Raw genomic sequence first — 13,071 nt, forward strand, 5'->3', positions numbered from 1 at the left:
CGGGACCAGGGCCGAGTGGCCGCTTCACAGCGCTGGTGGTTGCTAGGGGCGCTCCGCGCCGCAGGCGTGTGGAGAGAGTTCCTCCCCCGGAGGAGGTGCGAGTCGCCCTCAGATTGGCAGCCGGAGCCCCGCTGCGAGCCCCGTGTGAACTCTGATTCAATAGGTTCCTTGCCGGCTCCCGGAATCCCCGCCGGGGTACGTCGGTCCCGTTTTCCCTGCGCTGTGCCCCCGCCCAGCCGCTGGCGGGATCCCCGCGCTTCCGGCTCTGGCGCTCCCGGGTTCCAGGCGCGGGGCGCGGGGCTCCCGGTGGCGGCGGCGAGGCGCGCGGGCCGCTGCGGCCTAGGCCATCCGCTTCTGCCCTCCCTACTGCGTGGTCCGTTTGAGAAAAGTTGATGGGTTTCCGTTAAGCGGGAAGAGTCTCCCACGTTGTCACCTGGTCAAGGTAATCTTAGCAGCATTTCCTTCCGCTCTTTGCCCTTCTCCGCCGCCCCCACCCTCCAGTCTGGGTTTTAGGTCGGCCAACGCACATCCTTGGATCCGGGATTCGTATGGCTCGCTGCCTTTTCTGTTCTTCATGAAGAATTTAGCTGACCGTGCCGCCTTCTGGTGCTTCCCTTCCGTAAAGGTAGGAGAGCAACTTCACGCTTCATAGAAAGGCTCAAATCCCACGTCGGGCTCCCGGTGCATGGAGCCTGCTTCTCCATCTGCCTATGTCTCTGCCTCTCTCTCTCTCTGTGACTATCATAAATAAATAAAAATTTAAAAAAAATTAAAAAAAAAAAGAAAGGCTGTAAGTGAATGATTTGCTCAAGAGAGGCAGCCCCTTAAGAAGCCCTGTGCGGGGCGGTAGATGACTGAAAGGGAGACGCCAGCGTTCCACTCCAGTCAGTCTGATACCACCGATCAAGTCTTAGCTTCCCAGGCCCCGTGTCTCTCAAGAAAAGTTCGTATTTGGTCCTAGATTAGGTTTGTAAACGATCAAGGCATTTCATTCGGGGGGGAATGTAGACATAAGCCTTTAGAGTATTGAGATCTGTTTTTCCCATCGTTTATTTCCTGCCTTCATAAATTCAGCAGAGATATCGTTTTTGTGGTCCCTGGCCAATCAGATGTTTGACACTAATAAAACCGAGAAGTTTCAAGTAGCAATCCTCAGAAACCTGTTTTCTGAGAAAAGGACAGTATCCTTTAGATTTCTGGTCAATTAATGTGACCTTTCTATTGAAAAATGCCAGTTAAATATACTGTGCCTGCACTTTAAGAGTTATTTTAAAATTAATGTATAGTAACTATCTATACACCTACATAGGTATTACCTATAAACCTATATAGGTACTTGAGCATAATAATATTTCCTGAACACTCAGGGATGCAAGGTGTTCTGCAGCCCCTACTAGTTTCAGGTATGGCAGTGAATGTCTCACAAAACGACTTGAAAGTGGAATCTCTTCTGGGTAAGTGTGTCTGTGCCCTGTATATCATAAATGAAGGGGAGCCAGTAGCTGATGGTGCGTAATCAGGGAAATCCTGTTTTCTCCCAAGAAAATGGATCGTCCTGGCTTTAAAAATCCAGCACCTAGGGATCCCTGGGTGGCGCAGCGGTTTGGCGCCTGCCTTTGGCCCAGGGCGCGATCCTGGAGACCCAGGATCGAATCCCACATCGGGCTCCCGGTGCATGGAGCCTGCTTCTCCCTCTGCCTATGTCTCTGCGCCTCTCTCTCTCTCTCTCTCTGTGACTATCATAAATAAATAAAAATTAAAAAAAAAATCCACCTAGTATAGTTTCATACCATGATCAATTCGATAAATGTTTCTTTTTTTAAAAAAATATTTTATTTATTTGTTCATGAGAGACACACAGAGAGAGGGAGAAACACAGGCAGACAGAGAAGCAGACTCCACACAGGGAGCCCAATGTGGGACCCAATCCCGGGACTCCAGGCTCATGACCTGGGCCGAAGGCAGACACTCCACCGCTGAGCTACCCAGGTGCCCCTCTATAAATGTTTCATTAAAAAGTTGAACCATGGGATCCCTGGGTGGCGCAGCGGTTTAGCGCCTGCCTTTGGCCCAGGGCGTGATCCTGGAGACCCGGGATCGAATCCCACGTCGGGCTCCCGGTGCATGGAGCCTGCTTCTCCCTCTGCCTATGTCTCTGCCTCTCTCTCTCTCTGTGTGACTATCATAAATAAATAAAAATTAAAAAAAAAAAAAAAGTTGAACCATTGGGACGCCTGGGCGGCTCAGCGGTTGAGCTCCTGCCTTTGGCTCAGGGCGTGATCCCAGATCCTGGGATCGAGTCCCACGTCGGGCTCCCTGTGTAGAGCCTGCTTCTCCCTCTGCCTGTGTCTCTGTCTCTCTCTCCGTGTCTCTCATGAATAAATAAAATCTTAAAAAAAAAAAGTTGAACCATGCATCCCTCTGAGAAAAATGATAATGGAGCCATTAAAGACAAAAAAGAAATGAATGTAATAAAACATGAGAGAATGAGCTACATTCAGAAACCCTCCCTACATTCAGAAAATATATTGGGAACCTAGGCGCATTGGTCCTGGAGCAAAATGAACTGTGGTAGAATAAGCCCCAGCTGGACTGGAGATGCCCCCAAATGAGGACGCCAGTAAGAACTGATCCCCGAACTGAATTCTTTACGTACTTGAAATTGCCTAATTTGTAAATACTTCTGACTTTACATAAACTAGAAGATATTGCTGTAAAAAAAGACACCTCAACGTGTATAACTGTCCCAAGTACTTTTAAGGAGAAATACAGAAGTGTCAGGAATTGTTTCAAAAACTAAAACCGTGAAAGAGAGCACCTTGTTCTTTGGTCAGAGCAAAAGCAGGGAACTGGCATCTGGGGAGCTACTGTGATGCTGCATACTCTAGCTTAAAACAGTAATTTTAAAAGCATTGTCATATCTTTTTGAAAGAAATTAAGAGATTAGCTAGCTAAAGATAAACAAAACGTGGTATATATGCGCAACAATATTATTTTAGCCTTAAAAAGGAATGAAATTCTGACACATGCTACAACTTGGATGGAGGTTGAAGACATTATGCTAAACAAAATAAGCCAGACATGAAAGGATGGATATTGTATTATTGTACTTATATAAGGTATCTAGAATAGTCACATTCATTAGGGATGGAAAGTAGACTAGTGGTTACCTGGGGCCGGGGAAAAAGGGGCTGAGGAATTATTGTTTAATAGGTACAGAATTTCAGTGCAGGATGATGACAGAAAGTTCTGGGGATGGATTGTGGTGATGGTTGCACAACAGTGTGAATGTACTTCATGCACTGAACTGTACACTTAAAAATGGAAAAAATAGTAAATTTCATGTGCATTTTACCACAATAAACATATTTTTTAAGAAGAAAAGTAATTGAAACGTGAGTTCTCTGAGGACCAGTACTGTGTCTTACTCAGCCTAGCACCTCTTATATGTTCTAGAATGATTGTTGAGTAAATAGACAATTATTTCTGGATTGCTGTAAAAATACTAGTTGTATAGAGGTTAATATATGTGTCACTTTGGATAGCTGCGGGAAAAAAAAAAAAAATGTGTCACTTCGGCATCCAGGAGCAGAGCACTTTACTTCTCCCTCAGAATGAATGGAGACCAGAAATTGGATGCTTATGCCCAAGCAAGGCAGGATTTCATCCAGCACTTCCCCTAGATTGTCAAGATGCTGACCGAGGATGGCATGGGAGACGGGAGACGCCATTGCCCGGCTCAAGGAGGTCTTGGAGTACAAAGCTATTGGAGGCAGGTACCAGCGGGGTTTGACGGTGCTGATAGCATTTCAGGAGCTGGTGGAGCCCAGGTAGCAGGATGCTGCTAGTCTGCGGCGGGCGCTGAGCATCGGCTGGTGTGTGGAGCTGCTCCAGGCTTTCTTCCTGGTATCAGATGACATCATGGACTTGTCCCTCACCCGACGGGGGAAGATCTGTTGGTATCAGAAGCCAGGCATAGGCTTGGATGCCATCAATGACGCTTTGCTTCCGGAATCATGTATCTACCGCCTGCTGAAGTCTACTGCTGGGAGCAGCCCTATTACCTGAACCTGATTGAGCTTTTCCTCCAGAGTTCCTACCAGACTGAGATTGGACAGACCTTGGACCTCATCACCGCCCCTCAGGGCAGCGTGGATCTCAGCAGGTTCACTGAGAAGAGGTACAAGTCAAGAGGTACATTGTCAAGTATAAGACGGCCTTCTACTCATTCTACCTTCCCGTGGCTGCCACCATGTATGTGGCAGGCATCGACGGGGAGAAAGAGCATGCCAATGCTAAGAAGATCCTGCTGGAGATGGGGGAGTTCTTTCAGTTTCAGGCTGATTTCCTGGATCTCTTTGGGGACCCCAGTGTGACAGGCAAGATTGGCACAGACATTCAGGACAAGTGCATCTGGCTGGTGGTTCAGTGTCTGCAGCAGGCATCTCCAGAGCAGCGCAAGGTCCTTCAGGAGAATTATGGGCAGAAGGAGACGGAGAAGGTGGCCCAGGTGAAGGCGCTGTATGAGGAGCTGAACCTGCCAACCGTTTTCACGCAGTATGAGGAAGATAGCTACCGCCACCTCATGAGCCTCATTGATCAGTGTGCCTCGCCCCTGCCCCCAGCCATCTTCCTGGGGCTGGCACACAACATCTACAAGAGGAAAAAGTAACCTAGAGACTGCGAGGATGGGGTGGGGCGGCTCTCAATAAATTGCCCAATCTTAAAAATATATGTGTGTGTGTGTGTGTGTGTGTGTGTGAGAGAGAGTGTGTGTCACTTGAAGAATTAGAGTAAGCAGAAAATTCAGTTCAAATTGCCACTCTTAAAATTTAACATTAATATTTCTTTTCCTTTTATTTCCTTCGTGGAGTTTTTTGTTTGGTTGGTTGGAGTTTTTTTTATAAACATGACTGAAGTTTGTTGGTCACAACTTTTTTAGGTGACATACTGAGAGATGAGGACTGTTTCTTCCCAGAGAAATGCAGATCATTTGGACATTAATGAAAGTTCTGCATTCACCCACAGAATGAGAGCTCGCAGATATTTTGGTACGTTTTTGCACATTTTTTCAAATAAAAATGATCCCCTAATTGAAAGCTGCTTTAATCATTTTAAGAAATGAAACACAGAGGTCTTAACTATTTAAGTATCTACAGATTAGAAGCATTGTCATTCCACTGGAAGTAAATGAAATAGTTTGGTAAAATTAATAGCCCAACAAATATTGAAAATATTCAGATATGTTAGTAAATGTCCTGTATTATTACTTTGTGTCAGATATTCCTGGGTGAATGGCATAAAATATACTTAATGTGGAGAATTTTGTAAGTGATTTCTTTTTATTTTTTTTATTTTTTAAGATTTTATTTATTTATTCATAGAGATGCAGAGAGAGAGAGAGAGAGGCAGAGACACAGGCAGAGGGAGAAGCAGGCTCCATGCAGAGAGCCTGACATGGGACTGGATCCCGGGACTTCAGGATCATGCCCTGGCCTGCAGGCGGCGCTAAACTGCTGCGCCACCGGGGCTGCCCTGTAAGTGATTTCAAATCAATTTATAATCTAGGTCCCTTTGCTCTTCCTAGATACCATATTCCCCAAATCTATCTATCTACTTTTATCTTTAGTAGCTATAATTTGTTATTTACATAAAGGGACATTTTAAATTTGGCTCCTTCACCTTGTTTGGGTTTTGGGGTTTTTTTGTTTTGTTTTCTTACTTCAGTCATTTTGTAGGAATATTTTTAAATAAGCAAAGATTTTTCATCAAGGATATTGAGAGGTTTAACTGGCTTTGATTCTTGCAGGCCTCTTAAATAATAATTGGCTAGTCCTGGCCAATGACTGAGCATGGCAGGAGTACCAATGGAGCCTCATTGTTGGAATATTTGGGACTCCTCTAATGGGTAGCTTTGCCTTGAGGACCACCTATCAGTATAGCTGAAACTCTTAGAACTATGCTGCAGTCTGAGACCCTGCCTACTCAGTCATTTCTTTTCCCTCTCATTCATAGGTGTCAGATCTGTATCACAGTGTATACACTTTTCCACCTTCTCCTCCCCTTCCCTTCTATCTTTCATAGACATTTCCCCTAAGAAATCTGCATGTTATGGGCTGAATTGTGTTCTCTCCGAAATTCATATGGTGAAGCCCTAACACCCAGTAACTCAGACTGTATTTATTCAAATACAGCCTCCTTTAAAGAGGCAATTAAGTTAAAACTAAGCTGTTAGGGTGAACTCTAATCCCAATCTTTCCAAAAGAGGATTGGACTCACAGAGAGACAGGAGGGGTATGGTGCTGACTAAGGGCCATGTGAGGACAGAGCAAGAAGGTGGCCATCTGCAGGCTGAAGGAGAGGCCTCAGAAGCAACCAAATCTGTGGAGCTCTTGATCTTGGGCTTCTAGGCTCCACAAGTGTAAGAAATAAATTTCTAGGCTCCAGAACTGTGAGAAATAAATTTCTGTTGTTTAAGCTACCCAGCCCGTGATATTTTGTCATGGCAGCCCTAGTTAATACACATGCCAAATTCCACCTTGGCAACCCTGAGTAGAGGATCCTAACTAATACAAGTGATACCGGCAGAGGTCCAAAAAACCCAAAACTAAAAAGCTGAATAATAAAATGAGGTTTCAGGACCAGCTCACACACTACCTGGTGGGCAAGAAACAATATTATCCTGAGTAGGATAGGACCATGGGTAGTTCCCAGCACAAGGAATGGAGTTGGCTGGTTACTGCTAAATTATATTGATACTCAGGAGAGATAAAGAAAAAGCGAAGGTCTCCCTAGGTTAATGGCCAAGTATGAGAGACAGAGGACCTCTTCAGTAACTTACAAAGAGGCTTCTATCTCCTATAGTGGAGGAGCTGACACAGCTATGCCACAGATTCAGGACATGATAGAGGCACAGAGCCCCAGAAACATTAAAATGTATGGCCAGAGCAGGTTAGGGCCCTGGTTGAGGAAACCTGAACCCCGAAACAAGGGTTGGGACATCTGGATGCATGAATGCACAACTGTAAGGATATCAGCTCTACAGACCCTCAAGAACTTTCAGAGTTCTCTGCAAAGAGATGGTCTGTCTCTTCATAGTAAAAACTAGTACTTCCTCCATGCTGAAAGACAATGCAGAGCTTCCTCTACTCTGGCTGCTGTGCTAATAACCAGAACCAAATCCTAGCATTACCCAGCTGAAAACATGCCTGACCTGATAAAGGAGGAAAGAGATCATGTACAAAGGAGCTGTAAGAATTAGCTAGCACACACAAATCAGGAGAGTACAATTGAGTTTTGAAGTTGTTTGATCATGGAGGCTGGAATATCAGACTAGATAATCAAGAATTTATTGACTTAGGAGCATTTTCTTGAGTCAGGACTTAAGACCCTGGCAAGGACTCTTGGAGATAAAACAACTCACTGTTGGGGGGCTCTTAGAAACCTAGAGAAAGTGATGGCCAATGCTGAGCAAAGTAGAAACATGAGAGTTGCCCAGGCATATATGGTAGGAGAGTGAATTAAAAGACTGGGGGAGGTGGGCATGCTGGGATGGATATGGGTGAGGCCAGAAGACCTATCAAAGGATTACACTTCATAGGAGAGCCCAGAAGATAAGCCAGAAGGCCATCAGAAATCCTCTGGTAAGGGGCAACAACACCAAGAAATTCTCTACAGTCCTGAGCTAATACTAGCAGTCACAGAGTTAGGGCTCATTAATAACTAGGGAAATAAAGTTCCCCTTCCCTAAGTAGTAGAGGCCAGATGGTGGCACTTAGTCACTAGAAGCCAGGAGGCCACGACTATAAAGACCAGCAACATCTAATGAGTGGCAGCCAAAGGGACTTGACTCACAGGGAGTTGTGGAGATGGATATAGAGGTGGGCATCTGTAGGGATGAAATAGATGGGAAGCCTATTAACATCAATAACCCAAAAACAGACCAACATGGAGGAGCAGGATACTGAGGGTGATTTCAACCAAAAAGTCATTATCCCTTGTCAGTGTCCCAATCTGAAACAGCTTGACTTAGAGGTGGAAGATCCTGCTTCACTGCAGGGAATATAAATGTAATGATTCCCTGGTCCTTTCCCAAAAGATACCTATGGCCACTTTCTTCAGGGATTACACAGTGGGGAAGAGGAGTAACCAGAGAATTTGAGAACTATTGGATTTAGGGTCTGAGTTTACATCAGTATGCTGAGACCCAAAGTACTATCATGGCCTCTTATTAGAGTGGAGGCAAATGGAGTTCTGACTAAAGTCTAGCTTACAGCCCACCCACATCATTTCTCCAGTTCTTGAGTATGTAATTGGAATTGATCTACTTAGCAGCTGCAGTAATACCAATGTTAAATCCTTGACCCGTGTGAAGTAACAGCTATCAGTGGGGAAAGCCAAGTGGAAACATCTGAAAATGACCTTCCACCCGGCCAACATGGTAAATTAACAAACCAACAAACATATCACATAACAGGGGGCATGATGGAAGTTAGTGCTACCATTAAAGACCTAAAGAATGCAGAGGAACGGAGGATGGTCCCTATCTTACCTCCATTTAATTAGTCTGTCTGGCCACTGCAAAAACTAGGTGGATTCTGGAGAATGACTTTAGATTGCCATAGGCTTCAGCAAGAAACAGCTCCAATTGCACATGCTGTGCTTGATATGGTCTTATTACTGGAGCAGATTAATAAGGCATCAGGACGTGATGTGTGGCCAGTGATTTGTTGAATGAATTATTTTCCATTCTGATTAGGGAAGAGCGTCAGAAATGATTCACATACATGTGGGACAAATAATTATTCATTTACAGTTTTGCCTCAGGATCAGTTAGCTCTGCCTTCTGTCATAATAAACCTCTTAAACATCTCAGAATATAAGGGGATCCCTTGGTGGCTCAGCGGTTTACCACCTGCCTTTGGCCCAGGGTGCAATCCTGGAGTCCCGGGATCGAGTCCCACATCGGGCTCCCGGCATGGAGCCTGCTTCTCCCTCTGCCTGTGTCTCTGCCTCTCTCTCTCTCTCTCTCTCTCTCTCTCTCTCTCTCTCTCTCTCTCATAAATAAATACATAAATCTTAGGGACGCCTGGGTGGCTCAGCAGTTTACTGCCTGCCTTTGGCCCAGGGCGTGATCCTGGAGTTCCAGGATCAAGTCCCACGTCAGGCTCCCTGCAGGGAGCCTGCTTTTCCCTCTGCCTATGTCTCTGCCTCTCTCTGTGTCTCTCGTGAATAAATAAATAAAATCTTAAAAAAATAAATTAAATAAATAAATAAATCTTAAAGAAAAAATCTCAGAATATCACTTTGACCCACTGTGTCAATGATAGCATGCTAGTGAAGTTTTTAAGGGTCAGCTAGTCAGAAGTGTACCAATATGGCCTTTCAAAGTCAAAGACGAATTGTTATACTTTGCATCCCCTACCACAAAGAAGGTACAGGGCTTGGTATGTCTCTTATGTTCTGGAGCAACACATACCACACATAGGAATACTGCTCCAGCCCATTTACCAGCTGACATTGAAGATTTCCAGCTCTGGGACCCAGAGCAAGAGAAGTCCAGGCTGCAATACAAACATCTCTGCCACTTTGGCCATATATTTCAGTAAAATCTTGGAGGTGTTAGAGTGGGGAAAGAAGCAGTTTGAAGCTTGTAATGGTTAATTTTATGTCAACTTGACTGGGCCATGGGGTGCCAAGGTATTTGGTCAAACATTATTCTGGGTATATTTGTGGGTTTGTTTCTGGATCAGATTAACATTGGATTGATAGAATAACTAAAGCAGATTGCCATCACTAATGTAAGTGTGCCTCATGCAATCAATTGAAGACATGAACAAAAAAGACTGAATAAAAAGGAACTCCTGCTTGATTGCATAGGTAGAATGCTCGTCTTTTCCAGACTTCAGGCTTGGACTAAAACATCAGCTCTTTTTGGATCTTGAACTTGCCAACTTTCAGACTGGAAATTAAACCATTAGGCCTCCTGGTTCTCAGGCCTTTGGATTCAGCCTGGAACTACACATCAGCTTTCCTGGGTCTCCAGTTTGATGACTGCAGATCTTGGGACTTCTTGGCCTCCATAATCATGTGAATCAATTCTTTATAGTAAGCCAATGGCTATTGCTGTATAATCTATGTGTATACTTATACCTACATCCATATAACTATAATGGCTCTGTTTTTCTGGAGTTCCCTGGCTAATATAGATCTTGATACCACCAGTGGAATGCAGCTGAAACAAATAACTGAAAATGTGGAAGCAGCTTTGGAACTGGATAATGGGTGGAGTTGGAAGAGTTTTACAGTACATGCTAGAGATATGGACATTAAGGGCAATTCTGGTGAGATGTCAGAAATAAGGATCATGTTACTGGAAACTGGAGGTAAGGTGAACTTTGTTATAAAGTGGCAAAGAACTTGGCTGAACTGTGTTCTAGTATTTTGTGGAAAGCAGAATTTATGAGCAATGAAACTGAATGTTTAGCTGAGGAGATTTCTAAGCAAAATATTGAAGGAGGGGCTTGGTTCCTCCTGATTGCTTATAGTAAAATGCAAAAGGAGAGAGGTGAATTGAAGAAGGAATTATTGGAGCACCTGGGTGGTTCAGTGGTTGAACATCTGCCTTCGGCTCAAGTCATGATCCTGGAGTCCTGGAATGGAGTCCTGCATCAGGCTCTGCAGGGAGCCTGCTTCTCCCTCTGCCCATATCTCTCTCTGTGTGTGTCTCTCATGAATAAATAAAATCTTTTTTTAAAGAAGAAGAAGGGGGCAGCCCAGGTGGCTCAGCGGTTTGGCGCTGCCTTCAGCCCAGGGTGTGATCCTGGAGACCCGGGATCGAGTCCCACATCAGGCTTCCTGGATGGAGCCTGCTTCTTCCTCTGCCTGTGTCTCTGCCCCTGTGTGTGTGTGTGTGTGTGTGTGTGTGTGTGTGGTGAATAAATAAAATATATATTTAAAATAAAGAAAGAAAGAAAGAAGAAGAAGGAATTGTTAAGCAAAAAGGAACCAGAACTTGATGATTTCAAATATACTCAGCCTATCCATATTGCAAAAAAATGAGAAAGCATGATGTAAAGAGAACACCAGTGGCACAACTAGATTATCACTTGATAGAGTTTATGGGATTATATAAGCAGCAACACAGCCAGTTTAAACTGAAGGGGGTGGAGATGAGAACATATGAAGGAATGCTGTTGGGACTTACTGAATTTGACAGGACAGAATGATAGAGCTATTTAACTGTGAACATGCATTATTCTTCAAGAAGAGAGAAAAAAATGGGGCAGCCTGGGTGGCTCAGCAATTTAGCACTGCCTTCAGCCCAGGATGTGATCCTGGAGACCCTTGCAGGGAGCCTGCTTCTCCCTCTGCCTATGTCTCTGCCTCTCTCTCTGTGTGTCTTCCATGAATAAATAAATAAAATCTTTAAATTTAAAAAAAAGAGGGAAAAATGACCCTGAAATTGATTGAGAGATCATCAGGGCCACTGCCTCAGTTTCAACAGCCTTGGGAGTGGGACTACCCAGCAGAACCTTGGGGCTGATGCTGCCACCAACTGTACCTGGAGGGCAGAGCATCAAACCAAGGAGGATTATTCCCAAGCCTTAAAATCTAACGGAATTTTTGCCTTGCTAAATTTTGAATTTGCTTGGGACCATCATCCCTTCCTTCTTCTCCCATTTGGAATGAGAATGTCTATCCTATGCCTGTCCCACTATTATATTTTGAAAGCACATAACTTGTCTGATTTATCAGATTCACAGCTGTCTCAGGATGAATCATACCCCCAGTTTCACTATATCTGATTTATATGATATTCAGATGAGACTTTAGAGTTGATACTGGAATGAATTAATAAGAGCTTCGGGGCTTTGAAGATGGAATGAATGTATTTCGCATGCAATGATGACATGAATTTTAGGGGGCTATGGGTGGAATGTTATGGACTGAATGTGTCCCCCTTACAATTCATATGTTGAAGCCCTAACCCCTAATGTGATGATAAAGAGGCAACAGAGCGCTCTCTCTCTCTCTCTCTCTCTCTCTCTCTCTCTCTCTCTCTCTTTCTTTCTCCCTCCCCACTCCTCTCTTTCTCTACCCTGTAAGAACACAGTGAGAAGGTAAATCTGTCTACAAGTCAGGAAGAGAGCTTTCACCAGATCCTGATCATGCTGGCATTCTGATCTTAGACCTCTGACCTCCAGAACTGTGAGGAAATAAATTTTTGTTGTTTCAGCCACCCTGTCTATGGTATTTTGTTATGGCAGCCCAAGCTAAGAGCTTATGGTAAGCCCTAGTGGAAAAATCACAATACATTCCCAGGACTCTGGAGCAAGGCCATGCCATCTGCAACAGAGAATTATACACATTTTAAGAACCAGCTACTAGTGAGAACCAAATACTGAGCCTTGGTGGAGACAGAACACTTAACCATGGTACCCTAAGTAACCATGTGTCCAGAACCACTGGTATGGACCGGGTTCTATTGGTTCAGATGGACCCAGCAGCATCTTTTGTAAGATGGAAATGGTACATATGGGATGGAGATCAAGCACAACTAGGGCACTTGTAAGCTGCATGATCAGGCTGCCCAGATCCCCATGTAACCCACTACAGCTGCACCAATACCATGACCAGCTGAAGGAAGAAGGGTAAAGCCGAAGTTTGGTTTATGGATGAATCAGCTTAGTATATGGGTGCAAACCAAAATTAAATAGTAGCTGCATTATAGTTATATTCTTGAGAGTCCTTGAAAAACAGCAAAGAGGGAAAATCTTCCCAGTTGGTAGAGTTACAAGGATCGTCCCTGATCATCTGCTTTATGTATAAGGAGATGTAGACTGAAGTAAGAATGTATATAGATTCTTGGGCAGGTGTCAATGGCCTGTCCGGGAACCTAGACCTAGAAGGAGGACTAGAAGATCAAAGACCAAGAGATCTGGGATAGAGTCATGTGAATGAATATACAGAAGTGGGCATGAAGTGTGAAGATGTTTGATCACATCTTGCATCCACCAGGGAAGAGGCACTAAGCAATCAAGTAGACAAAATGACTCATCTAGTTGTCAT

General features: G+C 44.3%; 1 pseudogene; it reads left to right on the plus strand.

The window, feature by feature from the left end:
• Positions 1–60: 60 nt before the first annotated feature.
• Positions 61–12,212, plus strand: LOC129520096 (farnesyl pyrophosphate synthase-like; annotated as a pseudogene).
• Positions 12,213–13,071: the final 859 nt, after the last annotated feature.

The sequence above is a fragment of the Nyctereutes procyonoides genome, unplaced genomic scaffold, assembly GCF_905146905.1.
Source record: "Nyctereutes procyonoides isolate TBG_1078 unplaced genomic scaffold, NYPRO_anot_genome, whole genome shotgun sequence".
NCBI lineage: Eukaryota > Metazoa > Chordata > Mammalia > Carnivora > Canidae > Nyctereutes > Nyctereutes procyonoides.